This window comes from Muscardinus avellanarius, assembly GCF_963383645.1.
Source record: "Muscardinus avellanarius genome assembly, chromosome: 5".
Taxonomy (NCBI): Eukaryota; Metazoa; Chordata; class Mammalia; order Rodentia; family Gliridae; genus Muscardinus; species Muscardinus avellanarius.
The window spans coordinates 110567081-110593467 of record NC_137790.1 but is presented as its reverse complement, the minus strand read 5'-3'; the positions used below and the strand labels follow the sequence as shown (position 1 = coordinate 110593467).

Genomic DNA, 26387 nt, shown 5'->3' with positions numbered 1-26387 from the left:
TCAGGTATTTGTCTTTCTGTGCTTGGCTTACTTCCCTTAACAAAATGTCTTTCCGTTATATCCATGTTTTTGGAAGTTACAATCATCTTTGTATGGATAAATAATTTTTTAATATATATATATATATCATATATATATCATATTTTCTCTTTTCATTCACTTGGTAATGAAATCCAGGTTGTTTCCATTTATTGGCTATTTTGAATAGTGAAGCAATAAATACAGGGCAGATATCTCTTTGATATATTGATTATTTACCTTTGATATAAGCCTAGATTTGGCAACAACCCAGAATTTAAAAATCTATATTGCTAGACTATGTGGTACATGTATATTATTTTAGTACCCTCCATAATGTTTTCTATAACAGCTATGCTAATTTATATCTCCGTCAACAGTGTGTAAGGTTCTTTTTTTCTAAAACCCTTACCAGTATGCATCATTTTTTTTGTAATAGACATATTTTGGGAGTGAGATAATATCTCAAGGTGATTTTGATTTGCATTTCCCTGATGATTTTTGACAGTGAATAGTTTTTCACATGGTGGTTAGCCATTTTTATGTGTTCTTTAAAAAAAAAGGTCTAATTAGGCTTGGGGTCACCAGGACGCTGAGACTGCCGCCTGGATCTTTGCTGGCCATGCTGTCCCAGGTGGTACTTTCTGCTGCTGCCACAGGGGCCCCCTGTCTGAAGAGCTCAGACCTTCTAGCACCGGGGGTATTGCAGGCAACATGGATCATTCACACAGCACAACTAAAATTTGCCCCTGTACCACCTCTTCCTGAATATGGAGGGAAAATTTGTCATGGGCTGATCCCTGAGGAATTCTTCTAGTTTCTTTATCCTAAAACTGGTGTAACCTGTTACATGCTTGGAACTGGGCTTTTCTTGTATTTTCTGTCTAAAGAAATATATGTGATTACTCCAGAGACCTTCTCGACCATATAAGTAGTAGGGTTAATTATTTATGTAATTAAAAAATACGGTACCTCTATTGGAGTATTCACTGGATAAGCTCAATGAGCAAAAAATTGCCCAGCTAGAAGAGGTGAAGCAGGCATCCATCAAACAAATCCAGAATGCAATTGAAATGGAGAAGTCACAGCAGGCCCTGGTTCAGAAGTGCCACTACCTTTTTGATGTTCAGGGGAATAATATTACTATGGCCTTGGAGGTTACTTACCGGGAACGGCTAAATAGAGTGTATAAGGAGGTAAAGAATCTCCTGGACTATCGCATCTCTGTGCAGAACACGATGCATCAAAAGGAACAAGAGCACATGATAAACTGGGTAGAAAAGCATGTGATGCAGAGCCTCTCTGCACAGCAGGAAAAGGAGACAATTGCCAAGTGCATCTCAGATCTAAAACTGCTGGCAAAGAAGGCTCAAGTGCAGCCGGTTATGTAAATGTGTTTATCCCAATTGATACAACTAAAGATAGTTGGCTCAATGGAAACTTATGACGAAATCTTTATGTACTACTGTCTACTGAAATTACAGTTTACTTTCCTAAAAAAGAAGTTTGAGTTTCATTTAGTGAGACAGCTAAATCTATTGGCCAGTCATTTATTTCTTGATCTTATTCTGCATTTGGGGTTGTCCCATGATCACGTGAATATGCCATTGTTTCTTATTAAAACTTGTTGCCTGACTAAAGATTACCTTATTATAAATTCACAGTAATTTCATCATTTTACAATAAAGTCATTATTAAAATAAAAAGTCTAATTAGGATTATTGCCCATTTAAAATTAAATTATTACTGAATGCTATTAAGTTGTTTGAGTTTCTTATATATTTCAGATATCAATCCTCTATCATATCTATAAATTAAAAATATTTTCTCCCATTTCATAAGCTATTTATTCACTTTGTTGATTTTTTTTTCTTTTTCTGCACAGGAAAATTCTAGTTTGGCCTGATTCCGTTTTTCTATTCTTGTTTTTTTTCCTTTTTTTTGTCTTAATACAAAATACTTTGTCCATTCCAGTGTACTAAAGCAATTCCAGTATATTTTCTTCTAATATTTTCAGAGTTTGTTACTTTATAGTTAAATCTCTAATATATTTTGAGCTGATTTTTGTATATGGTGTGAGAGAGATATCTAGTTTCATTCTTTGTTTTGTTTTTGTTAGAGATAGATGTCTAATTTCATTCTTTTGATTTTTTTGTACTTGGTACTGAACCTGAGGTCTTGTTCATGCTAGGCAAGCACTCTGCTACTAAGGTACATTGCCAGTCCTAATTTCATTCTTCTCCATGTAGATATCCAATTTTTCTAGCATCATTTGCAGAAGTGACTGTCCTTACCCCAATGTGTGTTCTTAGGCCCCTTTTTTTGATGCTCAGTTGGCTGGATATATATGGGTTTATTTCTGGGCTTTCTATTCTGTTCCATTGGTGTATATGTGTGTGTTTATGCCAACACCATGATATTTGTTTATAACAGTTGTGTAGTATATATTGAAGTGAGGTCTTGGAGTAGATTTGTTTAAACTGTATATGCCTAACTTTGGCCTTCCCCTAGTAGGTCATCTTTATTGTTCTCTAGGATAGGAAGTTTCCTATTGTTATCTCCTTGAATAAGCTTTCAACCCCTTTGGCATACTCAAGTCCCTCTAAATGTGCAATAACCCCAGTATTTGCTCTTATGATGAAATTCTATATTTGCCTTAATATGTATGTATTCCTTTCATTCTTTTTATTTCTTCTCTTCTGCATAGTAATATTCAAATAGTTTGTCTTTAAGCTACCAATTGTTGCTTCCTTCTCTGTGTGGTTTTTGTATTTGCTCTGTGTATTTTTGTAACTCAAAGATTTCTGTTTGATTTTTAAATTGCTTCTATCTCTGTATTAAAGTGCTCTGCTCAAGTATTGAATTGTTCCTCCGTGTGTTTGACATTTGTTGTTTTTTCATAAGGCAGCATCTTGAAATTCTCTGTCTGAGAGTTCCTACATATTGATTGGTTTATGTTAGCCTCTGAAGCTCCAGCTTGTCTGTTAGGTGGGGTCACTGTTTTTTGAGTGTTGTTTGTGTATGAGGATATCTGTACACTGAAGTATTGTATATTCCTTCCAGCTTTCATAATATGGTTTGGGTTTTAACTTTTCATTCAGAAGTTCTAAGCAAGCTGTTTATGTTCTGTGAGCCTGTGTCTACTGCTGTGATTCCAATGCGAGGTGTCATCTTCTGCCATCTTTTTCAAAGTTTGTAATTAGCTTTGTTTTCATTTTTTCTGCACTAGACTTTGTCCCAAGCCCAGTTTTCCCCAAACCTGTAGTAGGTGACTTGTTCAAGATAGACTAGGTTTTGCCTACGGTACTTTGTCCCTGAAACCCTCTGCTTGCTAATGGACTGAGTCCAAATGCTTTATTCACAGTTTCATCCACAGTTACTACTATACCATGGTCAGGTGCTACAAAATTCTGACCAGCGCTTGGCCTCAATAGTGGAGGGTCATGTTCTAGGCTCTAGAGCAACAACTTTTGCCTATTTCCCTCTTCTTCTTTCCCCAGAGAAGACAATGACTCTCTGTGTTGTACTTCCTTGGGTCATGGGAATGGTGAGGCAGGTAGCCCCATGACCACCAACAGAGCAAAGTTGCATTAAGCCCAGAGTCCTCAGCCTGCAAAGACCATGCAGCACAGAGGCTACGTCAGGGACCATGTTACTTTGGCCTATGTACTACTGTGGTGTGTTTGTGGCTTGTGACTGCTCCTTGCATGAGGGTTGATCCAGATGTTTTGTCTAAGGGCATGGTCTGGGGACAAGAGGGTTTCAATTCTGACTAGTGCTTAATTTTACTATAATGGTTTGAGTTCCAAGGCAAAGTCCTGTGCTTACTTCCCAGATGCATTCTTCAGTGGATGGAGTCTTTCTTCCCTTTGTGGTGCCCTTATCTGGAGGAGAGATGGTGAAACCTGATCCTTAGCTGCTAAGATAATATATGTTTAGAGGTTCTGTCCATGGTTACGTCCTTAGAGGCAGGGAATGTGATGCTTTGGCTGATACTGGGTTTCACTCTTCTAGTCTCAGTACTGGATTTCAAATTTAACTCATTACTGTACTTAATTCCTTCAGTCTCCTCTAAAGAGGTAGTGTGCCTGGCTATGGTGGTGCACGCTTGTAATCCCTGCACTTGGGAGGCGGAGACAGGAGGATTGTGCAGGTTAAAAGCCAGGCGCACTGACTTAAGAAACCCTGTTTCCAAAAATAAAAAATTATGAAATAGGTCTGGGAGTGTAGCCAGGAGGTAGAAGGGCTTCCAGGAACTCCAGTACCACAAATAAATAAATAAATAAATAAATAAATAAATAAATAAATAAATAAATAAAAACAAAGAGGTAGTGTGCCTTTTAACAACCAGCTATTTGGAGTTGAGGAAAGCTCAACATAGGCAACCACTTCCTGCCTTAGTCAATGTGCTTTTTAATATTACTCTGTTACAACCTGATACTCAGATCTCCTGTCTCAGGTCCCTGGCTCTTGGAAAGGTAATTTTATAAGATCTTTTTTATTAAAGAAATAAATCATTAAAGATATCAAAACAATGTGTGACTTTCTAATATAAATCTTTCTTTGGATATATCCAACATGAACAAGATAATATCTCTTAAAATATAGGAACTATACCTGTTTAAATAGTCCTTGTACAATATTTAACTAACATCTCCACATACATATTTAATTAAATGTATATATGTCCAAAAATATTTTGACTGCTCACTTTGTATGCTTAAACAATTAAAATATTTTGAGAACCTCAAAGATTGACATATACCTTTTGCCTATTAGTCACTTCATATCAACATTAAGAAATGTATGCTGTTTTTTTATAAAATACATTATGATCAATTTCAAAATAATTTTGCACATTTAATTGTTTTTCATTTCTGGAAAATAATCATTGTGGTTGCCCTGACACAATTAAGAAGAAAAAATAAATCACAAAATATATTGTAAAAACAGAAAAATTCCACTCTACAGAATTGTTTTCTCTCACAGAGCATCTGGCAGATGGTAGAGAGTGCTGTGATTTTTGATGAGTGGGAAGTAAGAACATCTCCACATTATACCATGAACATTGACAAATACATTTTTAGCATAAAATTTGATGGAACCTAATATTCCACTTATAGGGTGTTTATGTTCAAAGAATCTCAATTCTGAGATTTTTTTCTAATAACACCAGATCCATACCAGAGCCTGGGAATTCCTTATAATATTTCATTATGCATGTCAAACAAATTTGTTCATAAATGAGAATAAATGGGCATGTCAGCATAAGTTATTGTGGTAATTTGTGAAACTGTTAATGAGATATTTTCAGACCTCATAAAAGGGAAGATCTATGTCATTAAATTACTGCATAATAATTTTATTTTGATACTGTAAGTGAGCCTATGTTTTATCAAAAATGACACCCTTATACATCAGTGAACTGAAGATGAGCAATTAAATGTTCCAGTAAAGAGATTTGATGGTATTTAGAAATAGATAAGACTTTAGAGAAGAATGTGGGAAAAAAAAGATTATTTTGAGTACATTGTACTTGTTTTTAAGTTTTTGGATGATCATAATTATTAGGAAACAAATCAATGATAAGAATTACATGAAAATAATAACAATACACATAGATATTTTAAAGAGTAACAGGTATGTGGTATTCTTGATGTAGATTCTAACATCAGGTGTCCACATGATTCTCAAGGGCTGAACAGTTATTACTATGAGACCACAGAGAGAATTAGGCCATCATGAGCATTAAATTTGTTGTGTTGTGAGAAAGAAACAAGAAGAAGTAAGACACAGAACAAAGAGAAAGATGAATATGTGGATGTAACTCAACTTGGGCACTGTTTATAAACAGAATGTATAAACTGTAGAACGTAGGGAAGGTGGTGATATTGGAGGAACCACAGAGCATTTCTTCAGCAAGGTGGAGACCTGGCTGTTATCATGGGAAAAAATCTATATCTGCATGGAGAAGGGATACTTGTGGTTTGCTAGACACTGACACTAGTTGTATAGGGTTTGTGAAGAAACTGGCTCATTAACTATGTTCCTTCCAACCCTTTAGTGCTATCTCAATGGTACACCATAATTTAATATTGAGATTCCTTTGGTAACATTAACTAAGAATATAATTTTCAGTATTTGGACACTTCAAAGGCAGGACACAAATATTTACACCCTCTATTTGCAAGGGCCTAAGAATCGAAACAATGAAATAGGCATATTGATAGACCTTCAAGGTGCATCATTATAAACATAGCTCATAAATACTCTTTCCTTTTAGGTGAAGCTTAATTTTATCTCCTTTAATGTACCTGGGTAGTTGGACACCTTCCTAAAATATCTCACTCTGGCTTTTATTCAACCCATAAAGATCATTACTGACTCTTTTCCTTAAATCAAAGCTACGTCAGACTCATCATATCTGGAGTGGATGAATTCTAAACCTGTGTGATAGACATTAGCACATTGATTTCAGAAGCTAATATAAATGAGGAGTTTATTGAGAACTAAGCCTGCGTTAAGGTGTGGGGATAAACCTAGGAATGAGCTTCTTTGCTCTATAGTACTTATAACTTATATAGAATGATGATGATACAAGAAGATATATAAAAAGATGAGCATGAGTGACACAAAAAATTCCATAACTCTTTAAAAAGTTTATAGAAAAGACAGGTATATGACAGTTTGAAGGATTTGTGGGAAAGAATGCCTTTGGTTGAGGGAATAAAACAAAGGCAATAATGATAACTTGAGCATATTTTACATTTGTGAAAAAAGTTATGTGTTATTTAATTTGCTTATTATAAGAACCTTGAATAGCTGGGCGTGCACCTCCCAAGTAATACCACTTACATGGGAGGCTGAGGCAGAGGTATCACAAGTTTGAGCCTAGCCCGGGCAATTTAACAAGACTCTGTTTCAAAATATAAATACAAAGTGCTAGAAGCTGGATGTAATGGCTCATGCTTATGTCATCCCAGTATAGAGGAAGCTGAGACAAAAGGATCACAGATTTAAGTTAAGCTTCAGCAATTTAGCAAGGCCCTCAGCAACTTAGTGAGACCCTTTTCAAACTAAAAAATAAAATAGAGCTAGTGGTGTAACTCAGAAATAGAATGCTCTGGGTTCGATCCCTGACACCACACACACACACACACACACACACACACACACACACATGCACACGTGTGCGCGAATTGGAAATATTGCTCAGTGGTACAGCATCTCTGGGTCAATTCCTAGTAACCCCCCCCATACAGTGAATAGTATTAATTTGCTCAGTTTTAAAAGGTATCTAACCACAAATGATTTCAGGCAGCATTGGTAATCAAATTCAGGCCTTCTGTTTTGTTACTTTTCTCTTTGTGGTATCGTTTTATTCAATGAAAAATTTCGGTCATCACGTAGGCACTTATAGGAAACTTCATTACAAAAACTATAAAAGCAATAAATGAGAGAGAGCATGAGCTCTAGCCTTCAAATCCTGGCTTTATTTCATTTTCGTTATATAACCTCTTCTAAATTATGTGTCACTGGCTTCATACAAAAATGCTATTTTGCAGTAATATGATTGTATCAAGGGTTAGAAGAAAGCAATATCCCGACATGTGAATTGCACTTATCAATATTTTCACAAGAATGTTTAAAATATTTTTTCTCTCATTTAAGATTATATAACCAAAGTATTTTATATACATGTAAAATATGTCATAATGAGTCTCACTACTACTATAATGCACTAAATAGCTACAATTAAAAGAGAATGAAGAGAAGAGAATATATCTATAGTTCAAAGAGAAATTGAAGGATAAATATAATAAATTTATATGAAACCATAAAAAAGTTAAAAGTAGGCAGTCTAAAATCTAGATCAATTTAAATTCTACATTAAGCTATTGCATCAAAGTTTCTTTATAGTAAGATGACTTTTAGTTTTTAAAGGCTTTGTAACAAACACTGAAACAAAGGTTTGTAGCAAAGCTTGTCCATGATTAAAATTATAGTGACAAATTTTTTAAAATCCTGTAAAATTTTATAATATTAAATACTCTGAATTAGTGAAATAAATACATTAAGTTTTAGAATGGTCTGCACAAAGTAAATAAAATTATAATTATAAACACATTATAATTTTATATGAGTAATATTATTTCAGAAAAAGTAACTATATTTCCTAGAGAAAAAATAATTAATGATAACAGCAAAAATTTTCAAATCTCTTTACTGTTTGGCTTAAAAATAGCTGATTTTTTTGTATCTGTTTTTACATGGAATTTGTCTGATTTCTCAAAGATAAGTAAAATGAAAAATGCAAAATGAAGTAAACTTTCAAAGGCCTTTAATGTAGTTTTGAAGATTCTTCTTTGATACCTCAAAACTTGATAAATGATAACTTTTAAGAGATAAATCCAATGAAAAATCTGAAATCCCACCAATGATCATTTTGAACTCTGTTTCAATAAAGTTCGTTGATAAATCATGTTCTTTGAATTTTTTTTTTACTAGGGCTGCATAATTTTGTATATAATTCATTTATTACTTGAAAAATGTTGGTTAACTGAATTGTGCCAATCTTTTAAATCTTGACTCATTTGAGTACAAAGTACCAGAAATCACATTCACTGTCACCACTAGTGACTGTAGGAAAATCTTTAATTAAAGGGAAGCTCGTACGCTTATAACAAATATAAATTTTTTAGATGTTTTATTTTTGCTTTAATCTTAAATTTTATTATTGGCAACAAATAAATTTAGTTGTTCACCTTAAACTCTAATCTCACTTTGTTCATCTCTGAAAAATTCTGCCAAATACTCATCTGAATAACTGTAGTTTTTCTATCCGTATTTCAAGTAAACCTGATTTGTCACCTAAAAAGCAGTTAGTTCAGCTCCAGATGCAAATAAGTGAATAACTGCTTTTCAACAAGAGAGTGACTATACTTTAGTGTGCAGGAGGAAAGCTTATGTACTTTCCCCATCTTATCCCATGAAAAAGTAAGAACCAAGGCTAGTTTTGTGATTTAATACAAATTTTTACTGCTTCATGGGCTCCCTGATACCTAAATCTGGCCAGCCAGCCTGCTGCCTGCTGACCTGCCTTCCTCCATCCCAAACCCCACTTCCCCCCTACCTTTCTCCCTCCCTCTTCCTTCCTTCCTTCCTTCCTTCCTTCCTTCCTTCCTTCCTTCCTTCCTTCCTTTCTTTCTTTCTTTCTTTCTTTCTTTCTTTCTTTCTTTCTTTCTTTTCTTCTCCAAGTGTGTAGCAGTGAAGAACACAGGGACCAACAAGGCCACTGCTGTAACTCGTGTCCAGACACAAACTGCTTTCCCTCCCACTACTTTTGCCCTTCCAGTCCCAAGGGCAACACATTGAAGTGGCAAACAATATTTTACAGTTACAAAAAGTTTTAACCTCATGAACGCCATGGAAGTGACATGGGACTTTTATGATCTTGAACCATATATGTATATATATAGTGTGTGTGTGTGTGTATATGTGTATATATATATACACATATACACACACACACACTATATATATACATACATATATATATATATATATATATATATATATATATATATATATATATATATATATATATATAGTTTGTTGGTGGTACTGGGCTTTCTGGAAACCCTTCTACTTCTGGGCTACACTCCCAGACCTAATTTTATACTTTTTAATTTGGAAACAGAGCCTCTTAAGCCAGCATGGCTGACTTCGAACCTGCGTGATCCTCCTGTCTCAGCATCCCAAACTCGGGGATTAAAAGGGTGTGCTACCATGCCCTGCGAGACCAAAATTTTTATTTGTTTGTCACCATGAAACATGAAAGGATGATTCTACTCAAAATAACTACAGCTGTCAAATGATTATAGTTTGCAAAGCTAAATGGTCCACACTAGTGTTTGTTGATTTGAGTTCTCCACAATTGTTTGAGTTAATTTTATGTATTTGTTTTTATCATATTAGTTGTGCATGCCCTTAGATATTATGTGCCCTTCAGGTTACCTATCCCAAGAGACTGAAGAATTATTGATTGGTGTGTAAGTTATATTGTATGTCACAGGCGTATTGTCTGTTTATGCTTTAGTAACATAAATTCCAAAAAAGTAATTATGTATTTAGTAGATGTAATTTTTGAAAGTTATATCTAAGTAGTATTTTTATGTGCTTCTAAAAGAGAAGTATTATAGTTTCCCTGTGACTTCTTATTTATTATTATGCTTATCTGAAAGGCAAATTCATTAATGCAATCATACCCATTAGGTTTATTATACTGGAACCATCATTAAAATGTAAAATACAAACATATATATATATATATGTAAAAACGTATGCATGTCTATAAATATGTGTGTATATGTGTATATAAATATGTATATATATTATTTTGAATTTTACAATAAATTTTGGATACACAATCCTTCAATTCAGTATTCTGAAGGATCTTGTGAAATTTGAGCTCTTATTCTCATTTAATTACCCTTTGCGCATAACAATCGAATCACAGAGCTCAGAACTGAGAAAAGCACATTTAACTTAGTATTTCTGTTTTACTCTAATCGCAAATATATCACAGTTACCATCATTTTGTATTAAAATACAGCCGGGTGTGGTGACTCATGCTTGTAATCCCAGCATTCGCAAGACTGAGACAGAAGGATAGTGCAGGTTCGAAGCCAGCCTCAGCTACATAGTGAGGCCCTTTGCAACTCAGTGAGACCCTGTTTAAAAATAAAAAAATAAAAAATAGGTCTGAGGGTGTAGTTTGGAGGTAGAATGCCCCTGGGTTTTATCCCCAGTACCACAATAAAATAAAATAAAATAAAATAAAATAAAATAAAATAAAATAAAATAAAATGCATGATTGTTCACACTGCTTCTGCATCACTCGAAATGTTAAAACTCCACAAAATACACTTTACCTGGCATGATCAAATGACATTTTAAAGGTACAGTAAAAATCCTTGCAGCTCAGCCTCTGCCAGCAGAGGCTGCTCTTAGGTTAGCGATTACCTCCAGATGATATCAACAATATTAAGCAATGGATTCTACATTATGATGCAATTATTCAGAAGTTAGATTTAAATTGAATAATAACTACCTCAGTGACTCTCAAATGTGTTAATCTCTGCATTATCAGAAATTATGCTCTTTACAAAATATCTGGAACAAAACAGAGTGTGTCATTCTTGAAATAAAGACAGTTTAAGGCTTGCCAGGAGAAAAATTAACAATTTAGAAAATCTGAAAAATACTGAGGTTCATCAGGAGAATTTATAAAATCATACACTTTTGAAGTCTCTCTCTCTCTCTCTCTCTCTCTCTCACCAGACACTGAACTAAGAAGAAATCTACCTCTTAGCTATACCCACAACTCTACTTTACTTTTTGATTTGAAATACGCTTTTACTAAATTTCTGATACTGGCCTTAAACCTGAAACCTTCCAGTCTCAGCCTCCCTAATACTGGGATTATAGGTATGTACCATTGCAATAAATGGTTACATTTATTCTCATCATAGTATTTCTTTGATTTTATAAAAAACAGTGTGAATCAATGCACATTTGAGAAAATGTAAAAAGACAAGTAATTGCATCTATATGAGAAAATAAATGTTTTCAACATTTTATTTTATTTATTTACTTACTTATTTATTTTTGGTGGTACTGGGGGTAGAACCCAGGGACTTTCTACCTCCGAGCTACACTCCCAGACCTATTTTATACATAATTTGGAAAAAGGATCTCACCAAGTTGCTGAGGGCCTCTCTAAGTAGCTGAGGCTGGCTTCGAACCTGTTCGATCCTCCTTCCTCAGCCGCCCAAACGCGAGGATTACAGGCATGCGCCACCATGCCCAGCTGTTTTTAACATTTTAAAACAAGAGGAATATTTAAAAAAACTGAAGCGATGGAATAAAATAAACTTTTTAAATTAGGTTGATAGATATGTGGTTTTGTTTTATAAAGAACATTTATAGAATTTATAATTCCCTTGTGGTAATTTAGATGTGTAAAATTAATTAAACTAAATAACTTCATTAAATGGTACTTTAAAAACTGATTTTATTTTAGAACTGTTAAAATGTCAGTGAACATTATGAGATAAAATTTGTGGCTTCATTATTAGAAAATCTTTGAAAAACATTTTATAATAATATGATTTTCTGCACATATGCCTTTGAAACCAAGAAGCATTTGAAGTTTCCAGCCATTTTTTTTTTTGTAGCAATCAATAGATTATATCAGTAATCTGTATTGGGGAATCAGCAAACTTTTTCTATAAAAGGCTAGATAGTGACTATTTTAAGTTTAGCAGACCATATGGTTTAATCATAATTACTTAACTCTGCCACTGTAGCACAAAAGCAGCCCCATGTCATATGTAAAGAAAAAGCATGGCTTTGTTCCAATAAAACTTTATTTACAAAATCATCTGGCGAGGAACCTGATTTGTGTCAGAGGTGGCAGTTTGCCTATCCCGGCTATATGTCATAAGATTGTGGACAAAGCTAAATGGTTTCTTAATCAACATATTTTATTTCAAGACCAATTGTCATTATTTTGTGATACTTGTTGGGCACATTACATTTATTCTTTCACTTTCATGTATTACAGCTAAATATATTTTCATTATCCATATGTTTATATGTGATATCAGGTATTAAATATATAATATATATAATGTACATATATACATATATACTACTTTTTCTCATTGCAATGTTATTACAAATTTATAAAGAAAATTTGTAAATAAATTTAGTTTCATTTTAAGGTTTTACTCTGGGAAAATGTCATATATATATACATATATATAAATGTCATATATATATATATATATATATATATATATATATATATACCCTAATTAAAGATATTACAAATTATAGCTTACATTTTCTTTTTAAAATTAATATCATTTTCTCCATATATTTATTCAGGATTGTTATTTTTCTATTTAAAATTAATATTTTAAAATAATTATTATGTCTGGGGATGTAGCTCAGTAATAAAATGTATGTCTAATATGTGCAAAACTTTGGATTCAACCTCCCACAACAAAAAATAATAATCATAATTATTATTATATTTTAAAATTTGTTTCAAACTATTATACATATATAGACACTACAAAAATTTATTTTATATTTGGCAGGAGGTTACTGAACTTCAAAATATTTAGTTTTGAAGTGCAAATATATTCTAGAAGAATTTGAATAACTAATTTATTCTGAACTTCCTCAAAGAACAAATTCTACTTCTGTGTTTGCTATTTTATTATTTTAAAAATGTCAGCCGGGCGTGGTGGCACACGCTTGTAATCCCAGCATTTGGGAGGCTGAGACTGGAGGATCGCAGTTCATGGATAGCCTCAGCTACTTAGTGAGGCCCTCTGCAACTCAGTGAGACCCGGTTTCAAAATAAAACAATCAAAAATAGGGCAGGGGTTGTAGGTCGGAGGTCAAATGCCACTGGATTTCATCCACAGACCCCCCCCACACACACATACACACACAAAAGCCCTGTAGTTGCATTCTTGTAGCTATCAACATGGAAAAATTCTTTTACATTTACATAAAAAATAAATTATTTTATTTATTTATTTGCAGTACTGTATTGGGGATTGAACCCAGGGGCATTCTATGTCCAAACTACACCCCCCATCCTATTTTTTCATTCGTTATTTTGAAACAGGGTCTCACTGAGCTGCAAAGGGCCTCACTAAGTAGCTGAGATTGGCTGCAAACCATGATCCTCCTGTCTCAGCCTCCCAGATACTGGGATGACAAGCATGTGCCACCATGCCTGGCTTGATTAAACCATTTGTGACATTGCACAATCAATTGGAAGGCTTTGAAAAAGTTCATAATATCAAACTCTATAAAGGTTTTTTTTATAACTATTCCATAACGTTTTCATATGCTTAGTATGTAAAAATGTTTTCCTACGATTAATAATTTAGTACTGACAAGAAAAATGAATGTTTTCCATTAAGAAATATAATGATATCATTTTTCTCAGAGTGTCTTTAAACTTCTATTTCTTTAGCAGAGAAAACAATGTCTTAAATAATTTGAAAGAAAATTTAGAACAAAATTGGCTTTTCTGCCAAGGAATGCAAATAAAATATTTTAATTATAGCTCTCTGATATGCATTCAAATATGTATATATTCAAGGATATTTAACTTTGATTCAAGAGGCCAAAAATATGCATGTTAATATAAGACATTTGAATAACAAATCTTTATTTAAAAGTATGCATACTAAGTATATGTGGCTGTGTCTATTAAAATGGAACACAAGTTTTGGTCACATTCAAGTGTTAACAAGAATATACTACATACTTTTGGATCCTCTGGAATTATCAGTGGCTGTTTGTTTTCCTTTTTATTGGTGACCTAGAGTAATAGGTAGCAACTGTAGCCTAGAGCTAAACTTCTTCCAGAAGTATAAAAATTTAGTTTCATGATTTGGAGTTAAATCCATGTCTGCAGATAGTTTTCAGTACTTAAAATCCCACCTCAAAATAAAAATGGTCTCTAAGATTTGTCTCCTGAAAATGTGCTCACAGGAATTTAGCATGATTATATCTTAAGTCAGTCTGTAAAGTATATATTCCTAAGAAAAATGGCTAGACAGGTCTTTTTAAACTATATATTAGATAAAGTATTTCTTAAAACACTATGAAAATTTTAAAATAAATAAAAGAGAGAGAGAAAGGAAAAGAAATTCAAAGATACTGAGAGAAAAAGAGAGAGCATTCATTTATATTATATTATTTTAGATTCTAAATGGTTCCGTTACTAACATGTTTGGGGAGCTTTGGTACCTAAAGAGCTGTCATTTTCAAAATTTTCTTAATGTACTCTAGTATGAGTTTGGCACCCTAGGTGTGTAAGAATATATCCCGATTCAAAAAATAATTGAATGATGCAGAATATTGATTTACAAAAAGGTATAATGTTAATTTTGGGCATCAACTTAGATGCTCAGAGAACTAGTGAAATCTTACTTCTTGGTGAGTCTGTGAGAGTGCTTCCACTGAAAAACTGAGTAGAGAAGACTCATCCTCAACATGGGTGGGTGGGGGGAAGCACCCTTCAGTGGGCTTGGGATCCATGTGAGGTAAATTCTCTCTGATTTCCTTCCAGAACATTATGTGTCTTCTTTTCCTGCCCTGAGACATCAGATTTCAGATTCATCAGCCTTTGAGATCCGAGACTTCCACCAGCAGCCTTTGGTGGGCACACAGACCTTTAACATTCTGAGTTCTGAGATTCTGGCTTCTTTGACTGAGTTAAGATATGAACTTCTGCGAGCATGGCGGTGCATGCTTGTAATCTCCGGGTTTGGGAGGCTGACAGGAGGATCACACAGGTTTGAAGCCAGCCTCCACTGGCTTAAGAGACCTGTTTCCAAATAAAAAATATAAAGTAGGTCTGGGAGTGTAGCCCCGAGGTAGAAGGCCCCTGGGTTCCATCCCCAGTACCACCAAAAAAAAAAAAAAAAATCAACTTCTTTGGTTCTCAGAATTTCAGATGGCCTATAATGGAACTTTCAGACTCCACAATTGTCAGTCTGCCCTGTATACCACATACATCCTATAGTTTTTCTTTCTTGAATAATCCTGACATAAATACAGCAGGTGTATTATGTTTTTCACATAGGCAATGATGAGGAAACTGAATTATATGGAGATCTGATGATTTGCCCAAGATTAAATCTTAGCAGATTCTGCCTGTGAGCTGTACACATAGTGAAGTCACTAAACAGCTTAGCATATATGACACTGAACTATTTGCCATTCAGTTGTTATCAAAAATCCAGTTGAAACTGGGAGATTTTGTGTGTGTGCTTGTCTGTGTTTGTGGGTGACAGAATATGGGGTGATATTGAAGATGACCTGTACCTACATCTCAACATTAGTGTTTCTCATTTTTTCCCCTGAAGCATACCTGAAGTATACACTACATTTTATGGGGTAGTTAATATATACTTGAGGTAATCCCTTAAGTGACCATTTTAAACTCTAAGGGGTAAATATTGTACACAGTTATAAATTTATCACCCTATCCAGTTTATTTTCAAGTGAAACATTGCTGTCTTTCGTTCTTTCTCTATTCCAGTGCAAATATCTTATTTATATTCTATATCTTATTCCTGGATCAAATCATACACTTGGATAGCATTCAGACATATTTTATGTAAGAACTCTGCACTACCTCCTCATACTTACACATTGACAGAAAATTTAAAAAACAGTTATATGAAACGGTAATTTATTTATTGCAGGTTAATCAGGACACCATTTAAAAAACCTTTTTATTTTGAGAAAGGTTTTATTCCTATGTCTATCTCTTTCCTCAAATAACTTAATTTTTTATTTTTGTTGATATTGTGAACCATTTCTACATTGACCATTATTTTGTGATATTAAAAATTTTTACCCAGGCGTGGTGGCGCGCACTTGTAATCCCCACGCTTGGGAGGTGGAGACAGGAGGATCACACTGGTTTGAAGCCAGCCGTGCTGGCTTAAGAGACCCTGTTTCCAAATAAATATATTAAAAAATGGGTCTGGGAGTGTAGCCTGGAGGTAGAAGGGCTTCCAGGAACCCCAGTAACAAAAAAATAACTATTTTTATTTTAAATAACTTTATATGCTATGGATGTGCTGATCTAGCTTTGACGCAATCATTATTTTCATTTTTTACTAGCCCTAATTTTTTTTTTTTTTTTTTTTTTGGTGGTACTGAGGTTCCTGGGAACCCTGCTACCTTTGGGTTACACTCCCACACCTATTTTATTTTTGGAAACAGGGTCTCTTAAGCCAGCGCGGCTGGCTTCAAACCTGCAAGATCCTCCTGTCTCCACCTCCCAAGCACGGGGATTACAAGCGTGCGCCACCATGCCCGGATAGGCCTAACTTTTAATTATTAAATTATATATATTTGGCAGGCTTGGTAGCCACACTTGTAATCCCTGTGCTTGGCTCTTGGGAGGCGGAGACAGGAGGATCTCGCAGGTTCGAAGCCAGCCTCGCTGGCTTAAGAGACCCTGTTTCCAAAAATAAAATAGGTCTGGAAGTGTAGCCCGAAGGTAGCAGGGTTTCCAGGCAACCCAGTACCACACACACACACACACACACACACACACACACACACACACACACACACACATACACACACACAATTATATATGTTTGAAAAGTGTCGGTATTCTTTTTAACAGTGTAAAATAAACAGACAGCATTTGAGATAGAAAGACTGAGAATAACAATAAATACAATAGCCAAAGCAGACACGAAATGTTAGAAAATTGACAGTTGGATCTTTTTATAGAAAAATGACGAGGGATACATAAAAAGGCAATATCTGTATGTGTAAATTAGCATTCGGGTAGACAATTTGAGAAAGTTTTTCTATGACTTCTATAAGCTTATAGTATGTTGCAAATTACCAAGACAAGCACTGGTGTGTGCTGGTATCCATCTTAAAGAACTAACACATAAGCAAAGGGAAGAGTTACATTAGAAACTGAAGAGTCATTCTTGCTAAGTCTCTTAATATTTAACCCCTGTTGTTAAGCCATTGAGACTAGTTGATGCGCCTGGCAGATGTATTCTCTATTTTTTTAGGTTTTTTGATATGTCTTTTCTTATGGCACCAATCTCTTCAGGAATACTACAATGGGCTCTTATTTGGCCCTTTTCCTTTTTGTCTTACTTAATGAAATATTTCCATTTTAGCTAGAGTTGTATTTAATAAAAAGCATAAATATATCATTAGCCCTTGTGGTTCTGAAGTGGTTAATAATTCCTATTAGAATGAAATCTGGAGGACAACTGGCACTTCCTGACTCAGGGTAGGCACATTGCACGGAGTGTCAATAGGAGGGAAGGAGATGGTGTCTTATTTTAGCTTTCAAGACTGATATTCTTTCTCATCTTTTGGATCTTATTTCATATACCACTTACTTACTGAAATATTCCTCCCCAACTCCTAAGCCTAGGTGAGAGTTTTAATTATATGTTGTCATAGAATACCATAATTCTGCTTATATTAGTAATTTCTTTATCTCTAGCACATAGGACAGTTTCTGGCACACAGTTGTTATTCTATAAGTTGATAATTAATGAAAAAATGAATTGCAGGGATAATTTGCTACTGGCATTTACAAGGTTGAACAGAGTCATGGCTGAATAGGTAAGAAAGGTTTTCAATATCCCCAAATTATGGGGGCTAAGACAGGACATACTAAGTTGCTTTTGTGTCCACATTGAAAACACAATCAGGTTTTAGATTTCAGAGCTGGGTATTCCCTGATTCAGGATTATGACTGAAACTTGTTTCCCTAAGTAACAGCATTCCACTTGAAAGAATTTACACAGCTGTTGCCTTCCCCAGTATGCTGAGGTTTTGTTTTGTTTTGTTTTGTTTTTTTCTTCATTTGTTTTGTTTTTAATCAGATATTATTCCTGAATGACCTATGAATCAGAGAGAGGCAAATATTTTGGTCACTGAGGATCATAAACAATCTTATTAGGATAATTTTATTCTCACTCCCATAATTTCATTTTTGGAATTTAATCTGTGAAACTTTACGGTATTTTTTTTTATAAATACTCAATTCCAAAACAGAAATACAAATGACCAATAAATGAATGAAAACATATTCAGTAAATTTAGTGTTCAAAAATGTTGCAATCAGAAAAACACAAATTAAAACTACCCTGAGATTTCACCTAACCTCAATTAGCATGGAAATCATTAAAAACCCAAACATTAAAAATTCTGAGAAGAATATGGAGAAGTTGGAACTCTGATACACTATTGGGATTGCAAATTAGTGTGACCACTTTGGAAAACAGTTTGGCGGATCCTCAAAAGAATGAAAACAAATCTACCATATGACCCAACTATACCACTACTGGGAATCTACCCAAAAAATTTTAAACCAAACTACCATAGTAATGTAGTAATGCATGCATATCTATGCTTATAGCTACCCAGTTCACAATTGCAAAACTATGGAACCAGCCTAGATCTCCGTCAAACCTATGGCTTTGTTGGAGTAAGAAATTATAGAGAAAAAATCATTTCTTAAGGCTGTAATGGGAGGTCATATTCCATTTATTTATTTGGTGCATTTGTAATATTTTATGCAATATAATCAGGACTCTACTATTTTCATTGACTCATTAAATGAATGGAAGTCTTACTTCAAACCTATTGATTTTATAAAAGTTTATCATGTTTGAGGGAATTTGTTCTTTGTGTGTGTGTGTGTGTGTGTGTAGGGTATTGGACCCAAGGGCATTCTACCTCAGAGCTATACACATCCAGCTCTTATATTTTCCACTTGGCAAAAGCTTATAGTTTGTACTAGATATTTAGTAATTTAAAAAGTAAGCATTTTTGTTTAGTTAATTTGTATACTTCTATTAAATATTGAACTACTTAATCTATGTAGTAAGGGCACTACAACTACCTTCTTTTGTGTGTGTGAACCCAAAAGAATTTTACCTCTGAGCTACACCAGCCATATTTTTGTTTCATTTCAATTTCTTTAAATTTTATTTATATGTGGAACACATTGAAAATGTTATATATTTAGACTGTTCTTGATGCCCCCGCATTCTCCTTCCCTCCCTCCCAACAATGAGTGTCCAGGTTAACCATGCTATATTCATACTTTTACACATATCCGGATGTAGCTCCTCCATCAATCAATCTCAGCCTTCTTCCTCTCCTATCCTTCCATTCTAGCTTTGCTGAAATTTCCCTTTCATTATCTGGAGTCCCTCTGGTATCCCCAATCCTCCCTAATTTGGGCATATTAGAGAAAACATATGTCCCTTCTCTTTCTGTGCTTGACTGATTTCACATAACATAATGTTCTCCAGGCCTTTCCATCTTCTTGCGAATAGCATGATTTTGTTTTTCTGTATAGCTGAATAGAATTCCATTGTGTGTATGTCCCATAATTTTGCAATTCATTCATCTGTTGATGGAGACCTAGGTTGGTTCCATATTTTGCTATTATGAATTGTGCTGCTATGTACATAGGTATACATATGTTACTGTAATTCTCTGATTTCATCCCCTTTGGAAAAATACCCAGTAGTGGTAGAACTGAATTATGATGGAACTAAATCCTTACCTCTCACCATGCACAGGAATCAACTCAAGATGGATCAAAGACTTAGAAATTAGACCAGAGACTGTGAAGTTATTAGAGGAGGGCATAGTCTCAACACTCCAACATATGGGCACAGGCAGTAACTTTCTCAACAAGACTTCCAAAGCACAGGAAATTAAAGAAAGAATTAACAAGTGGGATAGCCTCAAACTAAAAAGTTTCTTTTCATTTCAATTTTGAAACAGATTCTCACTAAGTTGCAGAGGACCTCAGTAAGTTTCTGAGGCTAGCCATAAATTTGAGAATGTCCTGTTTTAGCCTCTCAAGCACTTGGATTACAAATGTTTGCCACTATGCCTGGCCATTAAGGTCATTTTTAAATATGTCATTATTAATATTTACATGCATTTCTGCCATCATTGAGAAAAAAAATCCTTTTTTTTGTACTGGAAGTTGAACCAGAGGCATTCTATCTCCGACTATAACTCAAGCCGTTTTTATTTTGAAACAAGGTCTCTCTGTTGTCTCTCCAGTTTTCTGAGAGTCTTACTAAGTAGATGAGGTTGGTCTTGAACCTGAGACTCTCCTGTCTCAGCCTCCCAAGTTCTGAAATTACAGGAAAAAAACTGTGCAAATAGCACTGAATTTTTTTTCTTTTTTTTTGGTGGTACTGGGGTTCCTGGAAACCCTTCTACCTCTGGGCTACACTCCCAGCCCTATTTGTACATTTTTTTATTTGGAAAGAGGGTCTCTTAAGCCAGCGAGGCTGGCTTCAAACCAGCGCGATCCTCCTGTCTCCACCTCCCAAGTGCGGGAATTACAAGCGTGCGCCACCAAGCCCGGCTTGAATTCCGTTTTAATAAAATTCTCTTTTATGATGTTTTCCACATTTTATAAAATTATTTTCAATATAAAAACTTGAGATTGAATCCAACATCCTTGAGATTATGCCCAGTCCCTAAGGACAACAGGGCTGGCCATTTGTCACTATTTAGTTTGATAAGGAAATAACTTATACTTTTATTGATGAGTAGTTAAGGCTTACTGCTATAAATATTTCCTCCATTAGTAGCAGTAGCAACTTATACTTGTTCCTTTATTAAACATGATTTTGTCTTCTTTCTAAACCTGTGCTTTTGTGTTTGGTCTCCTATAACTATTATTCAATCTCTGTCTTTCTCATTAAATGCCAAACATCTCCTAGATATCTCCCAGTAGGCCTCATGTCTTCTCTAAACAATTGAGAGGGCTTTTCCTTATTCTTTCTTATTTTTATCTTCTCTGCTTGACCTTACGTTGAATTTTGAATGTCAGTAACAAGAGCTGGGAATAGATATTTTTATATAATAGTTTATCCTACATAAAAGCACAAACTCCAAATCAAAGTATTTTATAAAAGTTATTACAAGCATAAAATGAGCAAAGCTATCATTGAGTTCATCTATATGCTCTTACTAAAAGCAATTTTTAAAGAAACCATAAATTTTACATTGTGAGAATCAGGGAAGTTGGAGTATAAAGACTATGTACCTTAAATGTGTCATAGGTTTTTATAAAGGGGCATATTTCTTTTTGTTTGCAGATGCATTTTAGTCTCATATAATAATGTTAAAATGTGTTTTGAACAAATATAAATTCTGTAAATTTACATGGAAACTTTACCTCTCTCTCATTTAATCATGAATATAATCATTTTCATTCCTGCTTGGTTTCTGTACTAGGGATTAAACCCAAGAGATTCTACCTCTGCACTACACCCCTAACCTTACTTTATTTTTTACTTTGAAACGGGATCTTCCTGAGGTTGGCCTCGAACCTAAAATCTTGTCTCAGGCTTCCGAGTTCTTGAATTACAGGTATGCACCACCATGCCTGACACTCACTCTTTTATGATACCAAGGCAATCTTACCATTCTATCCTCAGCTTCTGGAAATTTTAAGAGAGGAGATATTTTTCAATTTTCAATTACTTTTTTTGATACATAAGCACAAGACCTATACATGTTGACATAGTATAATGTGATGTTTTGTTACATGTGCACATTTTACAAGTTTAAATCATGCATGTTGTATTTAAGTACATCTGCATAATTGAGGAGATAATCTTTAATAGTTTATCCAATTGTTATTCTGTTTCTTTGGGAACTAATCATGTTTTTTTTTCCCTAAAATTTACATTCAATTTGGCTACGATTATGCCTTAAAGAGTTTTAGACGGTTGACATTCTAAGGTGGTGGTAGGATGATTAATATGTAGTATAGAAATTAGGAGGGTGGAATGGAAACAAGTTTGAAAGGTAGGAAATTTAGAAATAAAGTGATATAGTCAATAGTAGTATCTTAGAAAAATATTGGAGATACAAGACAAAAACTCAGAAGTCTGAGGTACATGTATTTTTAACATCATCAATATCTAGCCATTAATAAGGAATAAATCAACACAAGAAGTACAAAGAAACAACACCATATTTTCTTTGATTTTCAGAGAATATCTGGCTTTAAAATATTAGTGAGTAAAGAATGTAGAATAAAGTGTTAGAAAAGAAAATGGATGTTCAAGTTAAGAAAACAGCAACTTTTGGGAGCTGCATTATTAGACAAAAACATCATTTTCAAAAGTGAAGAGTTGGCCAGTAGTGATAATTATGCAGTAAGATTTGCAAAAACTAAAACATAGACTAGTTCTTTAAAAGGTATTTTTGATTAATCAATAAGAAAGTAATTTGAGATTTAAAGTGCATATTCATATATTTGTTGCTGAATAAACCAAATAGAGAAAAATTAAGAAGAGGTTTAATAAAATAAAAATGGTTGGAATAGAACATTATATTGAGAATTTTATGAAGAAAGCTTATTTTATCTTATTCACTTTTGAATGCTGAGTATCTCATTAGTTCTCTCATTTTAGTTTATTTCATCCAGTTTCTTTCTTTTCTTCTCATATTCTTCTGATGTTTCAAGTCAGTGCACCTGATTAGGGAACTTATTCTACATCATGAAATCACACACACAAAAGAAATTCTTTTGACACATGAAGTGTGTTCACAAGGAACTAGAGAGATTAAAATCTCAACAAATGTTCTATAGTACATGGTGTAATCATATGTGTTTTGGAGGAGTAAAATGCCTACAGTAAAGAAATGTGTAAAATTGTGAAGATATAGCAAACTGATTCAGAAGAGTCTTTTGTGTCAGGCTACTAAATGGAAACTATTTGACAATTGATGTCCTGTCCAGGAAGCAAACAAAATAAGAGTTAATTGTTTCCAGAAAATTAATTTGGCAAAAATAAATAGAAGAGAAGTAAGAATGGAATCAAGTAAACTTGTTAAGAGGCTTTTGCAAGGATGAAAGAAGATACTTCATGAGCCTTGCCTTTTCAGTGTTAACAACAGCAGGATTGAAAAGAGATGTGGACAGGATGGTAATATGTATACTGGGCAATACATAAAATTGGTTCATAGGTTGTTTGAATAATTTTGACTTACTAATAGAATTAAAAAATAAAACAAGCTGGGCATGTTGGAACATAACTGTATTATCACTATTTGGGAGATTGAAATAGAAGGATCACAGATTTGAGGCCAGCCTCAACAACTTAATGAGACCCTTAGCAACTTAGCAAGACCCTGTTTTAAAATAAAAACTGAAATAGGGACAGAGGTGCAGCTCAGAGGTAGAATGCCTCTGGGTTCAATTCCCAGTACAAAAATAACATGAAAAAAAGTCGAAATTACAATTAATCATAAATAGTACTAATGTAATTAAAGTAGTTAATGGAAAATATTGCCACAAAGAAATCCTCTTATAAAAAATTCCTAGAGGTAGAAGGGCATCCAGGAACCCCAGTACCACACACACACACACACACACACACACACACACACACACACACAAATAATAATAAAAAATAATAATTCTGTAAAGTATTAGTAAATTATTTTATTGTAGTGTATTCTTTGAAATTTTTCTTGCTTATAAATGAAAGACAGGGTCTGGTGACATAGCTCTGAGGTAGAGCCCTTGCCTTGCATGTGCTGGGTCCTGGATTTGATTCTTATCACACACAAAAAAAGCAAAATGAATACATATATTTGATGTCATATACAATGCCATCTGTGTTAATGCAGCATTGAGAAATTTGCCCATGTACTATAGATTAATTTCTATGTAATTTATTATCCATATGCTCTCAGACCTAACCAGGCTATAGGTGCAACAGCATATTATGAATAAAAATAATGTCACAACAATATTTCTTGTTTAGATTTATTAACAAAATAAACACTCTAGGTCTGATATTGTGTTAAAAATGCCCTTGAATTGGCATCTATGGTTGGAAATAAAAGGAAGAGAGGGAGATAAGACAACAGAAGAGGTCTAGCTTTGGCACTGCTGGACAGCCTCAGGTCAATGTGGAGGGGACTCCAGACCTAAACTGCACCTTTCAGAATTTTCCTATGCTGGGACAAAATTGAAATGGGTTAGTTTTTATGTCCAAGTTTTGGGGGTTGTGAATCTTAGAAAAGATGTGACCTTGGAAGAGGGGCGGTCAGAAGCTCAATGAATTCCTTAAGGATTCAGCTTTTTCTTATTTTTTAGTGACATTGGCAGTAATACCCTCATACATAGGTATAACATGATATGGGATATATGGGGTTATATAAATAGTTCAAGACTTCTTTTTCCTCTCCCAATCCCCTTGTAGTATTCTACGGGTCTCTCTTTTCATTTAACTAAAGTAATTTGTTTCCTATTTTCTGTCTAGTTTCCACATAAGAGAGAAAATATACAACTCATGACTTTCTGAGTCTAATATTCTCTCGTTTCATCAATTTTCCTGCAAATGACATAATGATGTTCTTTCTTATGACTCAGTAAAATTCCATTGTGCGTATGTACCACACTTTCTCTATGCATTCATCTTGACTTTCAAATCCTGAAACCCATGCAGTAGGCTGAAGCCTCTAGGAGTCTAACTGCTGCTCCTGTTGGCAACACACAGCTCATCTTTCACTGCCGTCCACTGAGCATGCCCCGGGACTCCAGAAAGATAATCATTCTAACATTCTGAAACCTCCCCACTGAGCTGAACTTTCAATTTTTCTACTTTGAATTCAAGAATGCTTCTAGCTATGCTCATTTGTTTGCTTATTCAGTCCAACATTTGTTAACTATTATTTGCCAGCGACTTTCAAACCTCGTTTTGGAAAGGCATGAAAGGAAGAGTAGCAATATTTTAATTCACCGAACCTTTTCATGACATTGGTTCTTTAAATTGATTACAGTTCTCTTGTTTATAGCCTCCTGGGAAGAATCAGACCACAAAATTTAGTGACTACCTTTCATCATTCTCTCTCCCTGACATCCACCAGCATCTTCAACCACCTAGGCTTGTCCTACTTTATCAGACGTTTTGTGATATCATGAATAAGGGTCATTGTTTTTTCCTTAATTTTTTATGATGTGCTTCGTCAGCCAAAGACTCTTTCTCATAAGAACTACAGTCCTGGTGCTCACTAGATGGGGGTTGTAAGATTTTCAGCATCTACTCAGTGACCGTAGACATTTGAATGGAGAAATGAATTAAGAGAACTTTAAAATAATTATGACATATGTTTCTAATGTGGTGGCAATAAGAATTTTCAATCAACATCTTAGAAATTGCAAAATCAGCTGGGCGTCGTGGCACACGCTTGTAATCCTAGTGCTTGGGAGGCTGAAAGGGGAGGATCGCATAGGTTCAAAGCCAGCCTCATCTACTTAAGTTCTCGGCAACTTAGTGAGACCCTGTTTTCAAATAATGTATAAATTAGGTCTGGGAGTATAGCCTGGAGGTAGAAAAGCTACTGGGTTCTACTCCCCAGTACCACCAAAAAAAAAAAAAAAAAGAAAAAGAAAAGAAATGATAAAATCAGTGAAAATGTGTTGTGAAGGTGATTCTAGAAGCTGGCTTTTCTGTTTTCACTGGCACTTTTTTTCACCCCAAAGAGCTTAGAATACCTAGAATATAACAAGTGCTTAATAACGTTAAATGTAGTTCATGTCTAGTTCAGGGTTGTTCGTAAAGATATGTTTTTTCTCCCTATTTTAATATTTTCAGTCAAAGTAGAATCAAGTCTTGTAACTAACAACCCTTTATAAGTGTTTAAGATAGTTTGCATCTATATATTTGATCTTAGTAATTATGCATTGATATAATTTAAAATATAAT

The 26387-nt window shown here is 34.3% G+C and overlaps 1 pseudogene across 1 annotated transcript; it reads left to right on the top strand.

Annotated features, from left to right (window-relative positions):
• The first annotated feature begins 640 nt into the window (after positions 1 to 640).
• Positions 641 to 1409, top strand: LOC308263707 (ATP synthase F(0) complex subunit B1, mitochondrial-like; annotated as a pseudogene). Its single transcript has one exon. The product of its transcript is annotated as an ATP synthase F(0) complex subunit B1, mitochondrial-like (transcript).
• Positions 1410 to 26387: the final 24978 nt, after the last annotated feature.